The sequence below is a fragment of the Nematostella vectensis genome, chromosome 14 (genome assembly GCF_932526225.1).
Source record: "Nematostella vectensis chromosome 14, jaNemVect1.1, whole genome shotgun sequence".
Taxonomy (NCBI): Eukaryota; Metazoa; Cnidaria; class Anthozoa; order Actiniaria; family Edwardsiidae; genus Nematostella; species Nematostella vectensis.
This window is the reverse complement of record NC_064047.1, coordinates 4,623,662-4,638,774: the sequence shown is the minus strand read 5'-3', so window position 1 is coordinate 4,638,774 and position 15,113 is coordinate 4,623,662. Positions and strand designations below refer to the sequence as shown.

The 15,113-nt window shown below is 38.1% G+C and overlaps 1 long non-coding RNA gene across 1 annotated transcript; it reads left to right on the top strand.

Moving 5' to 3' along the window:
• Positions 1–4,805: 4,805 nt before the first annotated feature.
• Positions 4,806–5,753, top strand: LOC125559733. The gene is made up of 2 exons (XR_007306405.1): positions 4,806–4,922; positions 5,611–5,753. It is a non-coding gene; the product is annotated as an uncharacterized LOC125559733 (long non-coding RNA).
• The last annotated feature ends 9,360 nt before the right edge of the window (positions 5,754–15,113 follow it).

Here is a 15,113-nt window from a genome sequence, read left to right as displayed (position 1 = left end):
AAAGAGGAACAAAATATGGTTATAAATAGCCTATCTTTCGAAACTTTTGCATAGAACATCCCAAATCCAAATAAGTTATCATAATCACTTCGTATTCAATAAGCCACCGATATTCTTCAAAATAATTGTCTTTGTGACGTTACGGTGAAGTCACTTAAATGAGCAGAAACGTGCAATATTTCTGTTTTTTTCAGATATGTATTTCTGTATGTCTTTTTTTCGATAATCTTATTATATTGCAGTAGACATATATTATTAAGGACACTGTTTCTATGACAACAATATATGACATCTGTGACGTCATTGATTGGCATGGTACATTTAATATAGCATAAGTTTGCGAACTCTTAATTAAAGTAATAATTTAAATATCTTTTCCAAAAAGGTTTTTTTACTTTTTATTTACAATAGAGGAGTATCAAAAGTGTTTTGCCAAATTCAGATGTTAGTTTTAAAAAATCTGCGATTTTTGATAATTCTGTGACATCAGCATCCACCATCTTGGAGCCGCCATATTGGATTTAATAAAACTTATTGATTTTAATCAATAAAAACTTGGTAGCGAAATGTAAAGCTTTTTGACAGTATTCAATCTTCGTTTCAAGTTATATTAATGATTTCAGGGGGATATGAATGTTTTTTTGGTATTTTTACAAGCACTATTTTGAGGTCAAAAATTGACAAAAAAAACACCATCCCTCCCCCCCTAAAAAGAAAAGTAAATTTTTATTGTGTTTTTTTCAAAACACGTCGTATTAATAGTTGATCTTAACTACTTAAAGCGTTTTGCCTTATTTTCATTAAACCTATGTCTCAAAACTTGGTTGCCATGGTTACCAGGCTACACATATCAAAAATTTGTTTACCCCAAACTGATCCCAAATAAATTTTGGGAAAAGTCACCAATTTGCAATGCTCTAGCCCTACTAGATAAAAAATTATGTGCATCTATCTGTGTAACACTGTACACTGTGCATCTATCAGTGTAAAGACGCATACAAAAGGCATACAAAAAAAGGTAAAATTAAAGAATGTTCTTCAGACTCTTTTGTTGTTGCTTATTATTGAAAATACAATGGTTTATTTGCAGGGTAACTCCAAAAAAAAAAAAAAAAAACTACAAATGAAGCCTGAAACATTATTGGTGATATTTGATTGAAAATATATTGGTTACTCGCTTGAGGTAGCCGATGGAAATGGATGCTTTTTGTGACTCGCCATTGAACGGAAGCATAAAATGGCTGCATGATTGGCTTTCTTTAAATCTGTTCACTGTGTCTAGTACCAACTTCATTGTCTCTAAAAAAACATATTTCCTTCTTCATAATTTCTCAGGCATCTGGTGTTCCTTTACTTAATAAGTTTTGTTATTTATTACAGGGGAAATATAAAGCGTTTTTGCGAACCGAAATTGGCATAGGTGAGTGTAAAACGAGAGTGAACAATGATGTGAAATGAGATAAATTTAAAGGTAACGTAATCCAATGAAGAAATTGTGATAATCAAGTGTTATACAATAAAAAAGGAGTAATAAAGTCACCGAATGACGCTTTTAATTTTCTTCCTCTCAGCCCAACACGACCCACTTATCGCACCCTTTCTATGCATTTCCGTTTCCCTCCAAAATGTATTTCAATTTCCAATTCTTATCAGAGCGCTCTTGCGCGTTTTATCGTTTAACAAACGAGGCACTGAATATTTTGGAATATTTGTGTGTGCGATCGAAGGCGCTAATCGCTGACCGACTGCCCCTAATACGGTGCGTCTAATCGCTGAAATAATGCACACGAGTGTAATTTCAATAAAGATGGTCTTACAAACTTACATACACGGGGAACCATGGCGTGGGGTGAAGGTCAGAGCAACGAGGCGCGAGAATGAGGCGAAACTCGCCATTGATAATCGAGCTGCTTGTCCGACACAAGCCTCGTTTCCATGCTTGGTCCACCATATATCTCTATATTAAACAATTATTCTTTAATTTCTTTAATTAAAGCTTTCCGTCTCGAGGACTATCCACCGCTATTCGCTGAGCCTGAGGAGAATAATTGTTTTAGTTTATACTTGGCGGGGACTGAACAATACACATTTTGCTGTAATCATTTTATCGAATTTCCAACTTTACCTTATAGGTCGCGCGAGACGAGACGAGGTATCGCTTCTGACAGTAATGTTGATGCTCGTATCTTTTTGAAGATTTTATTCGCTCTACAAGGAAACCAAATCCATATTCTGTTTTCTGACACATTTCTATTAACCACCACGAAATACAGAACCTCCAATGAATACATTATACAGATTTTCCATAAGACAACAAATCTACATCAATTTTAGCAAAAAAAGCCGTTTCTATGTGAAGTTTGATAACGTTGGGTGTTTTTTGTATTATACTGCTATTAATGGGCTAGCTAAATATTGTGTGATGAGCTGAAGTAGTACAAGTAATAATTTGTCCACCGCAACATAAAACCTATCAACAAGATCTATAATTGCATCTAAAATTTGTTGCATGTGACGATAACGAAGCGGAGCAACCAAAACTGGACCTTTATTCTAGAAGACCGAGTAGGCGAAAAATGCGAATAATGAGAAAGACGCCAGAGATAATTGTCTTCCATTACAAGATTATATTGCGTTGAAAACGCTGTTTGAGGGGGGATGCGCCAATCCGCAAATGTCCTTATAAAAATGTAATTTCTAAGCACATGTTAGGGGGCTTGGGGACATGCCCCACGGTACTCTAATCCCTACAATTTCATTTATTTCCCCAGATTTATAATTCCTTTATTCGGAATAACCCTTCACTCAACTAAAAGGTCCACTCCGATAAAAAAAAATGAGTTGGTGTCCCCACCCGGTGAAGGGTGGGGGGTTAGACTTTGACCCTGTACAAAACCGAGAAAAGCCCCCACCCCCTCGGGACAAAACAGCAGTTAAATGCCCCTACCCCTTGGGTGCAAACTAAAGGCAACTACTCGACAACAACTCATTTTAAATAAGCTTTTTTATCTTTCAAAGCCAGTACACTTCAGCGAGTACATTTGTACCAATAACTATTTAGATAACAGTTACAAAAAAGATGGTAAAATAAATCATCTTCATCTGGCATAATTTTTTTTAATACTCGTTTTTGCACATGTCGACGTGCAGCATGCCACACGCTGATACATGGAATTGCTTGCTACAGAAGAGTCTCACGCCAGAAACTAACATGATATTTGTGACACTATTAACTTGTCCCAAACCCCCACGGTGGGGATAAGTCTTAGAGTCAAAAACTGTCAATTCCCCCACCCCCTCGGGACAGATTCTCGTTCAAAAGTGCTCTAAACTGCCACCTTAACCCCACACTTCCCCGGGACCATGGGGGTGGGGGTTCCAAATGACTAGTGCATAAAATGTCTGAATACAGACCACTACTCTTTCTGTGTGTTTGGTACAAAAAATTCCATGTGGGGAAGTTTAGCATTATCAGGACAATGGGTTTCTGCCTACAGTTCTTGCATAGATGATAACTTATTTTACCGTATAGGTTATCGTTGTGTAGTTTTTCTTAAACTACACAAATAAACAACCCAAAACGATGAAAGTCGTGATGAAAGCAAGACATCTCGGAAATATTTTTTAAGGGCTTTGAAATAAAAGACGCACACAGAGACATGTCTGAGTGTAAAGTGAGATAATAACATCACGACCGAGGCGAAGTTCTTGAATATTTTCGAAGCATGATGACAAATAGTCTTCGTTACATCGAGCTTTCTTGTGTATTTGTCGGTAATTTTTGTTGTGGCACAGGAGTGGATACAAATTAATAAGAGCTTTTCCAAGGTTAAGTGTGTGATTATCTATAGTGGCCCATGTATTTTGTCTGTCTTTAATCCTACTGGCCCTTAACCACACTTAGCACCCTGTTAAACTATATCCTAAATTTAAAAGACTTTTTAATCTGAAATTTGAAAAAGAAGGCATGACAAAAACCCACAAGTTTACACTAGCTGTCTCAACTGAATAAAACTTATTATATATTTTTAAGAAAAAAACGAAAGATTTGATTCGTCAGGTATTAGGCCTTTTTTTACCTACTCTATAAGATGTTTGCATTACCTTGTTTTTTTTTCTTTTATATTTTGAATGGACTGTTTTCTAATGTTGATGATAGTCATAATGCTTAATTCCTTTCTGAGATGAGCGCGCAAAGAGCACAACACCGTTTCAAGTTGAGTGTGATGTTATCTCAAGTGGCGCAAGCACACGATGAGAAGCCTCGCCCTTTCTGCCACCTCAACAAAACATTTCAATTCCGTTTGCAACTAAAATCTGTGAAAAATAAATAAATAATACAAACGAAACTTGACGATACCAAAAAAGTTTACCTTAGTGTCATAAATATTTTTAATTCTATTGAATTTTTATCTATCACTCGCGTTCTCATGGAACAAGAATGGCGGTAAAATATTAGCTAAATGATATCAAACCTGGGTTCGCCTGCCAACGTTGAGTATCTTCTTTAAAACCTGGATTATTAGGAATTTTAACCGATGAAGGGATAGAGCTGCGTTATACACTAAAACTTGGTGTTCATTTTGTCTGTATTCGACTTTTTTTTTTCATCGGATTATATCAGAAATGAAAATAATATAATTAATGTCATGTACCATTCAGTAACCAATGATAAATCTGTAATCTATGAGCGAAAATGAAGCTAACGAGAAAAGCGGGCCGTCAAAATTAATCATACAAATGACTTTGTGAATGACCAGTGTGACCTATATAAGACGTCCCATTCCTAACTGTTTCACCGTGTCCTGACCGTGTCACATCCAGTTCAGTTATACCCCCTGCACGACAACATGGCCTCGAGGATTGTTTTGGTAGCGCTTGGCGCTGTGTTCGCCTCTGTTTTGATCTCCGTCTATGGAACGGTACATGTTTCCGTTTGCTTCTTATTAACCCGTTTCCCTTTGCTTCTTGCTTTCCTTTTGCTTCTTGTAAACGTGTTTCCCTTTGCTTCTTGTTAACGTGTTCCTCATTTTTCTTTTTAACATGTTTAATTTGCTTCTGTTTGACATGTTTCCATTTGCTTCTTGTTAACGTGTTCCTCTTTCCTTCTTGTTAACATGTTTCCCCTTGCTTCTTGTTAACGTTTTTTCACTTTGCTTCTTGTTAAATTGTTTCCCTTTCCCTCTTGTTAACATGTTTCCCTTTCCTTCTTTTTGTATCCCTTTGCTTCTTGTTAACATGTTTCCCTTTGCTTCTTGCTTTTTTCCCTTTCCTTCTAGTAAACATGTTTCCCTTTGCTTCTTGATAACATACGTGTAAGAGCGTTGCATTTTCGAAAAGCCACAAAATTTTAAAAACTCTAAAAACTAAAACAGTAACTTTGATTACTGTTTATATTTTACAAGATTTTTCTTTTTTTTTCCTTTTATAGCGTTTAGACTCCACTTCTGCTTATATGCTTTGATTTTTTTTATGAAAACTCCTTCATTTCAGCTTTAACTTCCCTGAGACTAGGCCAGTTTATGCTGTCTCCTAGCTTGAACACACACACGTGTTCGTGGGAGAGAGGAGGTTGCGATTTATACCAAAATGTATCGTTCTTTACTTTAGGGTGAAATAGAGGTGAGCATTGGAGATGGCAAAACAGCCACACTCGGACATGTCGGATGTTACAATGACGAAGACGCCCCTAACCGCTCGCTCCGTACCCTCTACCACAACCACCGCTCAGAAATAGTGTGGGCACTTTGGCCTGACATGACCCACGTCATCATTGCATGTGCGAGGGAGGCTTTTGAGGAAGGCTTCACCGACATGTTTGGTGTTCAGTTCTATGGCGAGTGTTGGAGTGATGTCTCGGCCGCCTCGAGATATAGCATGCACGGTGCATCATCTCATTGCGTTAATGGCGTTGGAGAGAACTGGGCGAATTTAGTATACAGAATTAACGGATTTAAAGGTAAGCTCTACGTATTTTTTTTTACCTCTTCAAGTTCTAGGGATGCAAGGGAGGGGGGGCATGTGGGCTGAAAAAGGTGGGCTGGAAAATGAGATATTGGGACCTATCCAAAGTATGGCGGAACGAATTAAAATATTTTTGAAATCTCATGGTTCGCCTCTGAATATATTTATTTTTAAGCAGTTAAGTACTTTTAAGTTATGATAGAAAAGCGTTGCAAATTTGGTCTCAACGTCGTCATTACTATGTATTAGTTATTTTTTACCTGTTATTTAAAGCCTACAGCAAGCGCTCCGCATTTAAAATCCTAATACATATATTAATAACATCAGCTTCAGAAGAAAAAGATGATAATATCCATGCCTCGAGCGTGTTAAATCAGGGATGACGTCCTCATGAGCTGACGCACTAACAAACTGAAACACCTGCACATTTATCCTTCACCAGACATAATATGCGAGCACCACACTCGTACAATCCAGTGCCCAGCCAGTAAGACAATTGACGTCTCGTACGCGAACTACGGTCGAACAGCCCCCGGGTCTGAAGCCTGCCCTAGTGCTTCCATACAAACCACGAATTGCTTCTCCAGCTCTGCGACGATCACTGCCGCGTGCCAAGGGCAAAACTCGTGCACACTCCAGGCCAAGAACTCGGTGTACGGGGATCCGTGTGTCGGCACATACAAGTACATCGAGATCAGATACAATTGTGTCTAAGGTAAGTCCGGACAACCCCCCCCCAAAAAAAAAACAACAACAACAACAACAACAAACAAACAAACAAACAAAACAAGCAAACAAACAAACAACAACAACTGTAACAACAACAGCAACAACCGCGAAGAAAACAACCACGAACAACAACTGTACCAACAACCGCGAAGAAAACAACAGCAACAACAACGAACAACAACTATACCAACAACAGCACAACCACGAAGACAACAACAACAACAGCAACAACCACGAACAACAACTGTACCAACAACCGCGAAGAAAACAACAGCAACAACAACGAACAACAACTATACCAACAACAGCAACAACCACGAAAACAACAACAACAACAGCAACAACCACGAACAACAACTATACCAACAACAGCACAACCACGAAGACAACAACAACAACAGCAACAACCACGAACAACAACTGTACCAACAACAAGCAAATAGCAAATAGCACGTTAAAGAATAAGGACTTCAGGTACAAAGTCGAGCCTAATTAATCGGCCATTTTGAACTCGGGCTCTAGGGGCCGCTACCTAGAATCTGCTTCTTAAAAGCTGCGTATGATTTCTTCTGTATTTTACTTGAAACGAAATATCTATTTTTTTTTTCCGTTACTGGTCGTCCATGCTAAATGACATCTTTCTCTTTTTTTTTTCAGGGCAGCAAGAAATCAGCTGTTTGAAAATGACAATGACAAGCTCAAGTTAAAAATGAAATATTAACTATTAATGTTAAACTATTATATGGGCACACATGGGTCTTATAAATAAACATAATCAAAAAGTGTATCATAAACAAGAACATCGTATTTTTCTGATTGTTGCGGGACAAGTTGAGTTGTTGTGTAGCACTATTTTTCCCGTTAGTCTTACATATTACTTATCTTACAATTCTTAGGGAATAGAATTGTCAAAAGCGTCCTTATCTACCTCGATTAGATGCAAGCACCAGAAAGAGGTATTTTTTGAGATGCGATACAGTTTTCCGAATTCCCAACCATCCTGTCAATCACAACTCGTATCTTTTGCTACAGGGATCGGTCCATCAAACTATTTGCCCATGCCATACAGCTAGGGATGAACTTTATAAAAAATGTAACATGTGTTTACATTGCTGTTTCTCTATGGCAACGCAACGGTGAACCCGTATAATTCACTATTCTCCGAAGTGCTTGTTCGCTACTGGAAAAATTTTTAACAAATAAGCTATAGGATATTGTACATCAGACCTTGGTCGACACATTATAAGCTAGATTTGTCAGAAAAGTTTTCCATCCGTGTGCGCATGCGCCTCTCATTTGACACCAGACGTCAATCGATTTTCTACGGTTCAATCCAATTCAAGTTGTTAGGAAGTGTTCATTAAATACACCAAGGGGGGGGGGGGGGGGGGGGTTTATTGAAGGGTGGGGGTTCGAATATTTTTAACAACCAAAAGGAGGGATGCTCCGAAAAAAACGTCCTCTAAAGGGAGGGGGGGCTCTTAGGAGCCGTACTTTTCAGCTTTAATTTTACTGATATGATCTTGTTAGTAGCAAAAATACAGATTGAATATTAAGCCAAATGACCAATGTTTAATACTTTTGTCTTTATAAACCATAATATAGATACTTCCAGCTTTCAGTATATAACAACTGGATTTACCCACAGTGGAGCATGCAAATCCACAAAACGATATAACAATGTCTTATACGTTGGGCATTGGATCCCTTTTTATACAGAAAAATATTCAAAAACAAATATATACAAAGGTATACTTTTTCACAGGCGTCCTCAGGGGCGGACCATGTGACTTTGGAGGATGGGGGGGGGGGGGGGTTTGGAAAAAAAAAATTCTGCAAACAACTGATTGAGGAAAAAAAATCCTGCAACCTCCCCGCCCCCCCTCCCCCCCCCCCTCCCTTTGTGTATTTAATGAACACTCCCTTAGTTTGCAAAAAAAAGTAAAATGCTAGCAAAGTTTTCGTTCTTTTGGTTTTAGTAATTTTAAGTAAAATCGTTAAAACGATTCACGCCTCTGGGTTTTTGCGTTGTTTGTTACTGGGATACCTGTGGTAGCCCAGTTGTAAAATGCAATTGTTTTTTTTTTTCGTCGTCTTTCCTAACAACGTGCATTATTGTGCAATGCCCAGGAAGTCCATGCACCATTGTGTGTGTATTTTTTTAGTGTACTTGCTGCGACCTTACTCAGGCCTTTTTCTTACGCGAAGTATATAAGCTAATCTAGCCTCCCCTCATTTCGTCATCGCTGGCCTAGTTACCGCAGAAGGAATGCACAGCTCTACACTGCAAACTCTGTCATGGTCGCCATCTTGGATTTTGTAATTCAACCTCTCAGATCCTTGTTATTTGTGCAGTGGAAAATGCCAGATTCGCGATTCTATTACAGTAAATTTCACCATAGCTTTATTTTCTATCAAGTTATTGTGAAAAGTCGTGTTAAACTCGGAATGATTACGGAAAATTTCGCTGTGTTGTACATTAGCGTCGCGTTGAGACCCGTGTAAACTTCAAACTTGCAGTCAATCAAGTCTCAAGACCTTATTTGTGACCTGGACACTCAAGAATGAGCTAAAGGTATTTACCTCAATTTGCTTGGTCTATTCGGAAGTAGATATTTGAATCAGCTGATGAGAACTGTCTACTATATATAAATCGCCATTTTGTGTTTTTTCATAAAGGCTTCTGTTTAGTTTTTAAAACACATGTTGTTTCCTTTCGATAAGCTTTTCTTTTCTAAAATCAAACCTCTATCCCTCATTGAATGTCATTATATGTTTTCTGGTTAATATTTGCATTAAAAAACTAGAAGTTAAGCTTATACGTTGTCTTCGTAGTGTTTTTGCGCCTGGTAGTACTTACTGAAATAATGTCCTAATTCCATGTCCGGTATTCTATACCCCTCTCCTTTGTCTCCAAAAACTGTGTTTGCTAAAAAATATGAAAGCATAAATAGATATTTTTGCTTACTTTGCACGTAAAATAACAAATGCCGTGAACAATGAAAACAATTTATATTGTTTTTATGGCTCACTTTTGGTGTAACAGCAAATTTACCCCTTATCTTTTGCAAAATTCTACCAAAACGCTTTGCCTTTGGGGAGTAGAGAGCATAACTAGCATAGAGAAGGCACATTTACGTACAGCTAGCATTGTAATAAAATTCAGAAAATTCTTTTTTGCCCTTATCAGTGTTATGATATGGCATTTACAATGCAACTCAAGATTATATATATATATATATATCTTTATTAATTCAAAGGTGGTGATTGCAGAAAAATCTGAGTTTCTTGTGCCATACATGTCTTAACACAGTGAAAGCTTAATGTGATGGAGGAAAAGAACAAAGATTAGACCCTTTAAATGAACCCAGTGATGAGTCATTTGTTAACAATGTCACAAACCAGTAGAGTAATACTTAGGTATGGTTAATAATGCAACAAATGATTGTTTATTCATTTAAGTAAATGTACTTAATATAATCTTACAGTGTTATAATCTAACAGGCTTAGTCAGGAGTCCTTGAATACATTGTTTGTACCATTGACCTATTTCTGGCATGAGTCCCTGAACTCTTATGTTTCTATCCGATAGGAGATTTAGACTTAGCCACTGTTGTTTTGTATATTCCCTTGGTTATTCTAAATACTTGAATTATATCATAAGACATTCGAGTCCATTTACCTTTGTTTAAACTCATGAACACTAGATGAGTTGGCGGGTGGGTGCCCAATGGAGATTGCTGCGCTTGGTAACCATGGCAACCATGTCACTGTCCCACACTGGGCACCCGTAACACTGATAAGCAGTGGAATACTAAGTAACTATATACCTCATGGATGGGAGGGGAGGGAAATCGCTTACTACGTCTTAGCACGAAACGACGTTTGATCAGAGAGGATTTGCCGCTCGGTGCTAGATTTGGTACTATAGTTCTCTGTAGCTTTGGTACTATAGTTCTCTGTAGCTTTGGTACTATAGTTCTCTGCAGCTTTGGTACTATAGTTCTCTGTAGCTTTGGTACTATAGTTCTCTGCAGCTTTGGTACTATAGTTCTCTGTAGCTTTGGTACTCTAGTTCTCTGTAGCTTCGGTACTATAGTTCTCTGTAGCTTTGGTACTATAGTTCTCCGCAGCTTTGGTACTATAGTTCTCTGTAGCTTTGGTGCTATAGTTCTCTGTAGCTTTGGTACTATAGTTCTCTGTAGCTTTGGTACTATAGTTCTCTGTAGCTTTGGTACTATAGTTCTCTGTAGCTTTGGTACTATAGTTCTCTGTAGCTTTGGTACTATAGTTCTCTGTAGCTTTGGTAATATAGTTCTCTGTAGCTTTGGTACTATAGTTCTCTCTAGATTTGGTAATATAGTTCTCTGTAGCTTTGGTACTATAGTTCTCTGTAGCTTTGGTAATATAGTTCTCTGTAGCTTTGGTACTATAGTTCTCTCTAGATTTGGTAATATAGTTCTCTGTAGCTTTGGTACTATAGTTCTCTGTAGCTTTGGTACTATAGTTCTCTGCAGCTTTGGTACTATAGTTCTCTGTAGCTTTGGTACTATAGTTCTCTGCAGCTTTGGTACTATAGTTCTCTGTAGCTTTGGTACTCTAGTTCTCTGTAGCTTCGGTACTATAGTTCTCTGTAGCTTTGGTACTATAGTTCTCCGCAGCTTTGGTACTATAGTTCTCTGTAGCTTTGGTGCTATAGTTCTCTGTAGCTTTGGTACTATAGTTCTCTGTAGCTTTGGTACTATAGTTCTCTGTAGCTTTGGTACTATAGTTCTCTGTAGCTTTGGTACTATAGTTCTCTGTAGCTTTGGTACTATAGTTCTCTGTAGCTTTGGTAATATAGTTCTCTGTAGCTTTGGTACTATAGTTCTCTCTAGATTTGGTAATATAGTTCTCTGTAGCTTTGGTACTATAGTTCTCTATAGCTTTGTTACTGTAGTTCTCTGTAGCTTTGGTATTATAGTTCTCTGTAGCTTTGGTACTATAGTTCTCTATAGCTTTGTTACTGTAGTTCTCTGTAGCTTTGGTACTATAGTTCTCTGTAGCTTTGGTACTATAGTTCTCTCTAGCTTTGTTAATATAGTTCTCTGTAGCTTTGGTACTATAGTTCTCTATAGCTTTGTTACTGTAGTTCTCTATAGCTTTGGTACTATAGTTCTCTGTAGCTTTGGTACTATAGTTCTTTGTAGCTTTGTTACTGTAGTTCTCTGTAGCTTTGGTACTATAGTTCTTTGTAGCTTTGGTACTATAGTTCTCTATAGCTTTGGTACTATAGTTCTCTGTAGCTTTGGTACTATAGTTCTCTATAGCTTTGGTACTATAGTTCTCTGTAGCTTTGGTACTATAGTTCTCTGTAGCTTTGGTACTATAGTTCTCCGAGCTTTGGTACTATAGTTCTCTATAGCTTTGGTACTATAGTTCTCTATAGCTTTGGTACTATAGTTCTCTGTAGCTTTGGTACTATAGTTCTCTGTAGCTTTGGTACTATAGTTCTCTATAGCTGTGGTACTATAGTTCTCTATAGCTTTGGTACTATAGTTCTCTGTAGCTTTGTTACTATAGTTCTCTGTAGCTTTGGTACTATAGTTCTCTGTAGCTTTGGTACTATAAACACTTTCCCATTTAAAAATGTACTTTCCCATTTAAATGTGTACTTTTGCGAGAGCGTTGTTTTCACGTTCTCAAACCGCGGGTCAACCAATCAGAGACCGTCACTTCAATAGCCTTAATTCAACGCGTCTGGAAAACGCCAGTCAGCCAATGAAATGATCTTGAAATTTGAGCCTTCGTGATTCCGCGTTCTTCCACGCGACCTGACCAATCACACTGAATCATTCTTATCCCGCAAAAAGGGCAATACAAATAGCCTTCTGTCAACAGATGCAGATTGCCGGTGATAACGATAATTAACGCGGACTAGGGGTCAGAAGAGATCAAATGGAGAAGATGACTTTAGAAAATAAAAGGAGTAGCCTTCAAAACTACGTATAGTACCCGAACTTTAACAAGTCATTAAACAAGCTATTTCTAAAACCAACACCAAGGACACTCGAATTGGCTTACCCTAGTAATGACCTTTTTCTTCTTTGCACAGCTCTCCCAGAATCTCTTTTTGCTATACCAAATATGTCATGTCTTTCTGTGAACAATTCACCAAGTGGGTATTTTTAGTGTTCCCAGGTCGGACTAATCATACTTGATCTCAATGAACCAAAGACTTGTGATGGCGCGAAACGAAATTGGCGCCCTTTTACTCCCGTTGGCTCGAACACGGCTGTATCCAGCCCAAATTTGTCTGCCATCCAAATCAAATATTGTTCTTTTTGCCATCGGTTTCATCCAAGAATGACCCATTCGTATTGTTCTCATTATAAAAAGATGCAGGAGAGAAATCTTCTAGCTCACGCTGCACATGATGCCGTGTAACACGAGATCTCAGGGTATGGAATGAATTGATAAACAATTTACTGTTTCAACAGATTCGGATTATACAGCAAATCAAAGTGCGTTTTCGAACGCAGAACGTGCAATCTGTAATATAGGTGAACTCGAAAAATACCACCGTGTTTCGAAGCAATCACATACGAAAAACCCCTTTAATAAAGCAAACCTCTAACTACTGAAACATCTCACCGAAACGTGAAAGAGGAAGATAGTATACAACATCATCATTTATTACAAGGAGAACGAATAAAAGCCAATCACATTCCCAATCAGTGCGTTTGCAGACGCAACGAGTGTCTAGGATCGATTTACAAAGATACATAGGCATGGAAAGCCGGTAAAAATTTTAGTGTACTATGTATCTAAAGCGACTAGCCTTTAAACAATATATCGGCGTTTTCTTACTTTGTAAGTCAAGCAAGCAAAATGTTTTCTTCATTTCACAGAGATTGGACATAGCCATGCGTTATATTTTCTTCTCAATAGACACTCAAGAGTAGGCTTTGAAAACAAACCGGAAACTGTGCGTTTTAAAGACGCAGGCTAGTCAATAGTGTGAAAGAATCTAATTTTCGGTACGAGAAACACATTATGGCGTTTGTAATTGGTTGTTAGAAGACGAGGTTGATAAAACTTTCTTATTCAAACATCAAAAGCAAGCTGTTATAAGTTGATTTACGTCTAGTTATGTGCTTTGGGAAAGCACCCGACTCCGGGACAGATGGAGCACCAAAGGTTGAGCTCTCTGTTGGTGGTCATATGATATGATTAACAAACTGCTATCTTGTAAGCTAGGAGATAAGGCCCGACCTAGGGAGCTTTGCTCTTTGCACACAAGCATTCCAAGCACCAGTCGAGCAAAAGAGCGCATCAATATAATTCTAGAGAAAAATCAAAAATTTTGAACAGATAATCTGTTTAAAAGAATTTAGCCTATTATCATCCTACAGTATCGTAGATTCATGCATAGGGACAGTCGGATATTACAGCTTGGTGTTACATTTTTTCAACTTGACAAAGTTAGCACGTGGGAGCCCCAGCACATATACCCGCGGCTATTTACTCAAGTTGTGGTTGCTTCGAAACATGATGGTATTTTTCGAGTTCACCTATATTACAGATTGTACGTTTCTGCGTTCGAAAACGCACTTGCTACGTTTTGATTTGCTGTATAATCAGAATCTGTCTATATTTAATTGCAACAACAGCAAATTGTTTATCAATTCATTCCATACCCTGAGATTTTGTGTTACACGGCATCATGTGCAGCGTGAGCTAGAAGATCTTTTTATAATGAGAACAATACGAATGGGTCATTCTTGGAGGGAACCAATTGCAAAAAGAACGTGCAATCTGTAATATACGTAAGGGGTAACGATGGGTACCTTAAAATTTCGAAAATCTCGCAAAAATTTCGCAAAGTCTCGGAATCTCGGCGTTTTTACGGAAGTCTCGAAGTCTCGTTTTTCCCCACGACATTTTAGGATCTTGGAGCCTCTTTTTGTACCACGTTCTCGGAGTCTCTGTTAAACGCGATCTGTTTTATGTTGTTACTGCTAAGGGTTTCCCTCTTTTTCGAGTCTCGAGTCTTAAGCCTTTCCGCTCTAGCTATTCTTTTTCAACTAATGTTTATGACATACCTCGAGCAAGTTATCTGATGTCCGAACACAAGCTAGTAAAAGCTCGGACACGGATTCCGAAATTTGACTTAAAGTCTCGGGCTCGGATTCTAAAACGCGGTCTCGGCGCCTCGGCAAATCTCGAACTTACTCATCGCTACCCCTAAAAGGGGTCTCTAGAACGCGCCAACATCCCAGAACATCGGCTTTATTCTCAGAGCGTATTGTTCACTGTTTATTGGCAACAAAATGTCTAGTTCTCGGATAAACAACTACTTTTGGAAAATAGTAATCTGGCGGTGTTTAAAGTTTGCGAGGATATAATATTTTCACTGGCTTTCCATGCCTATATCTGTC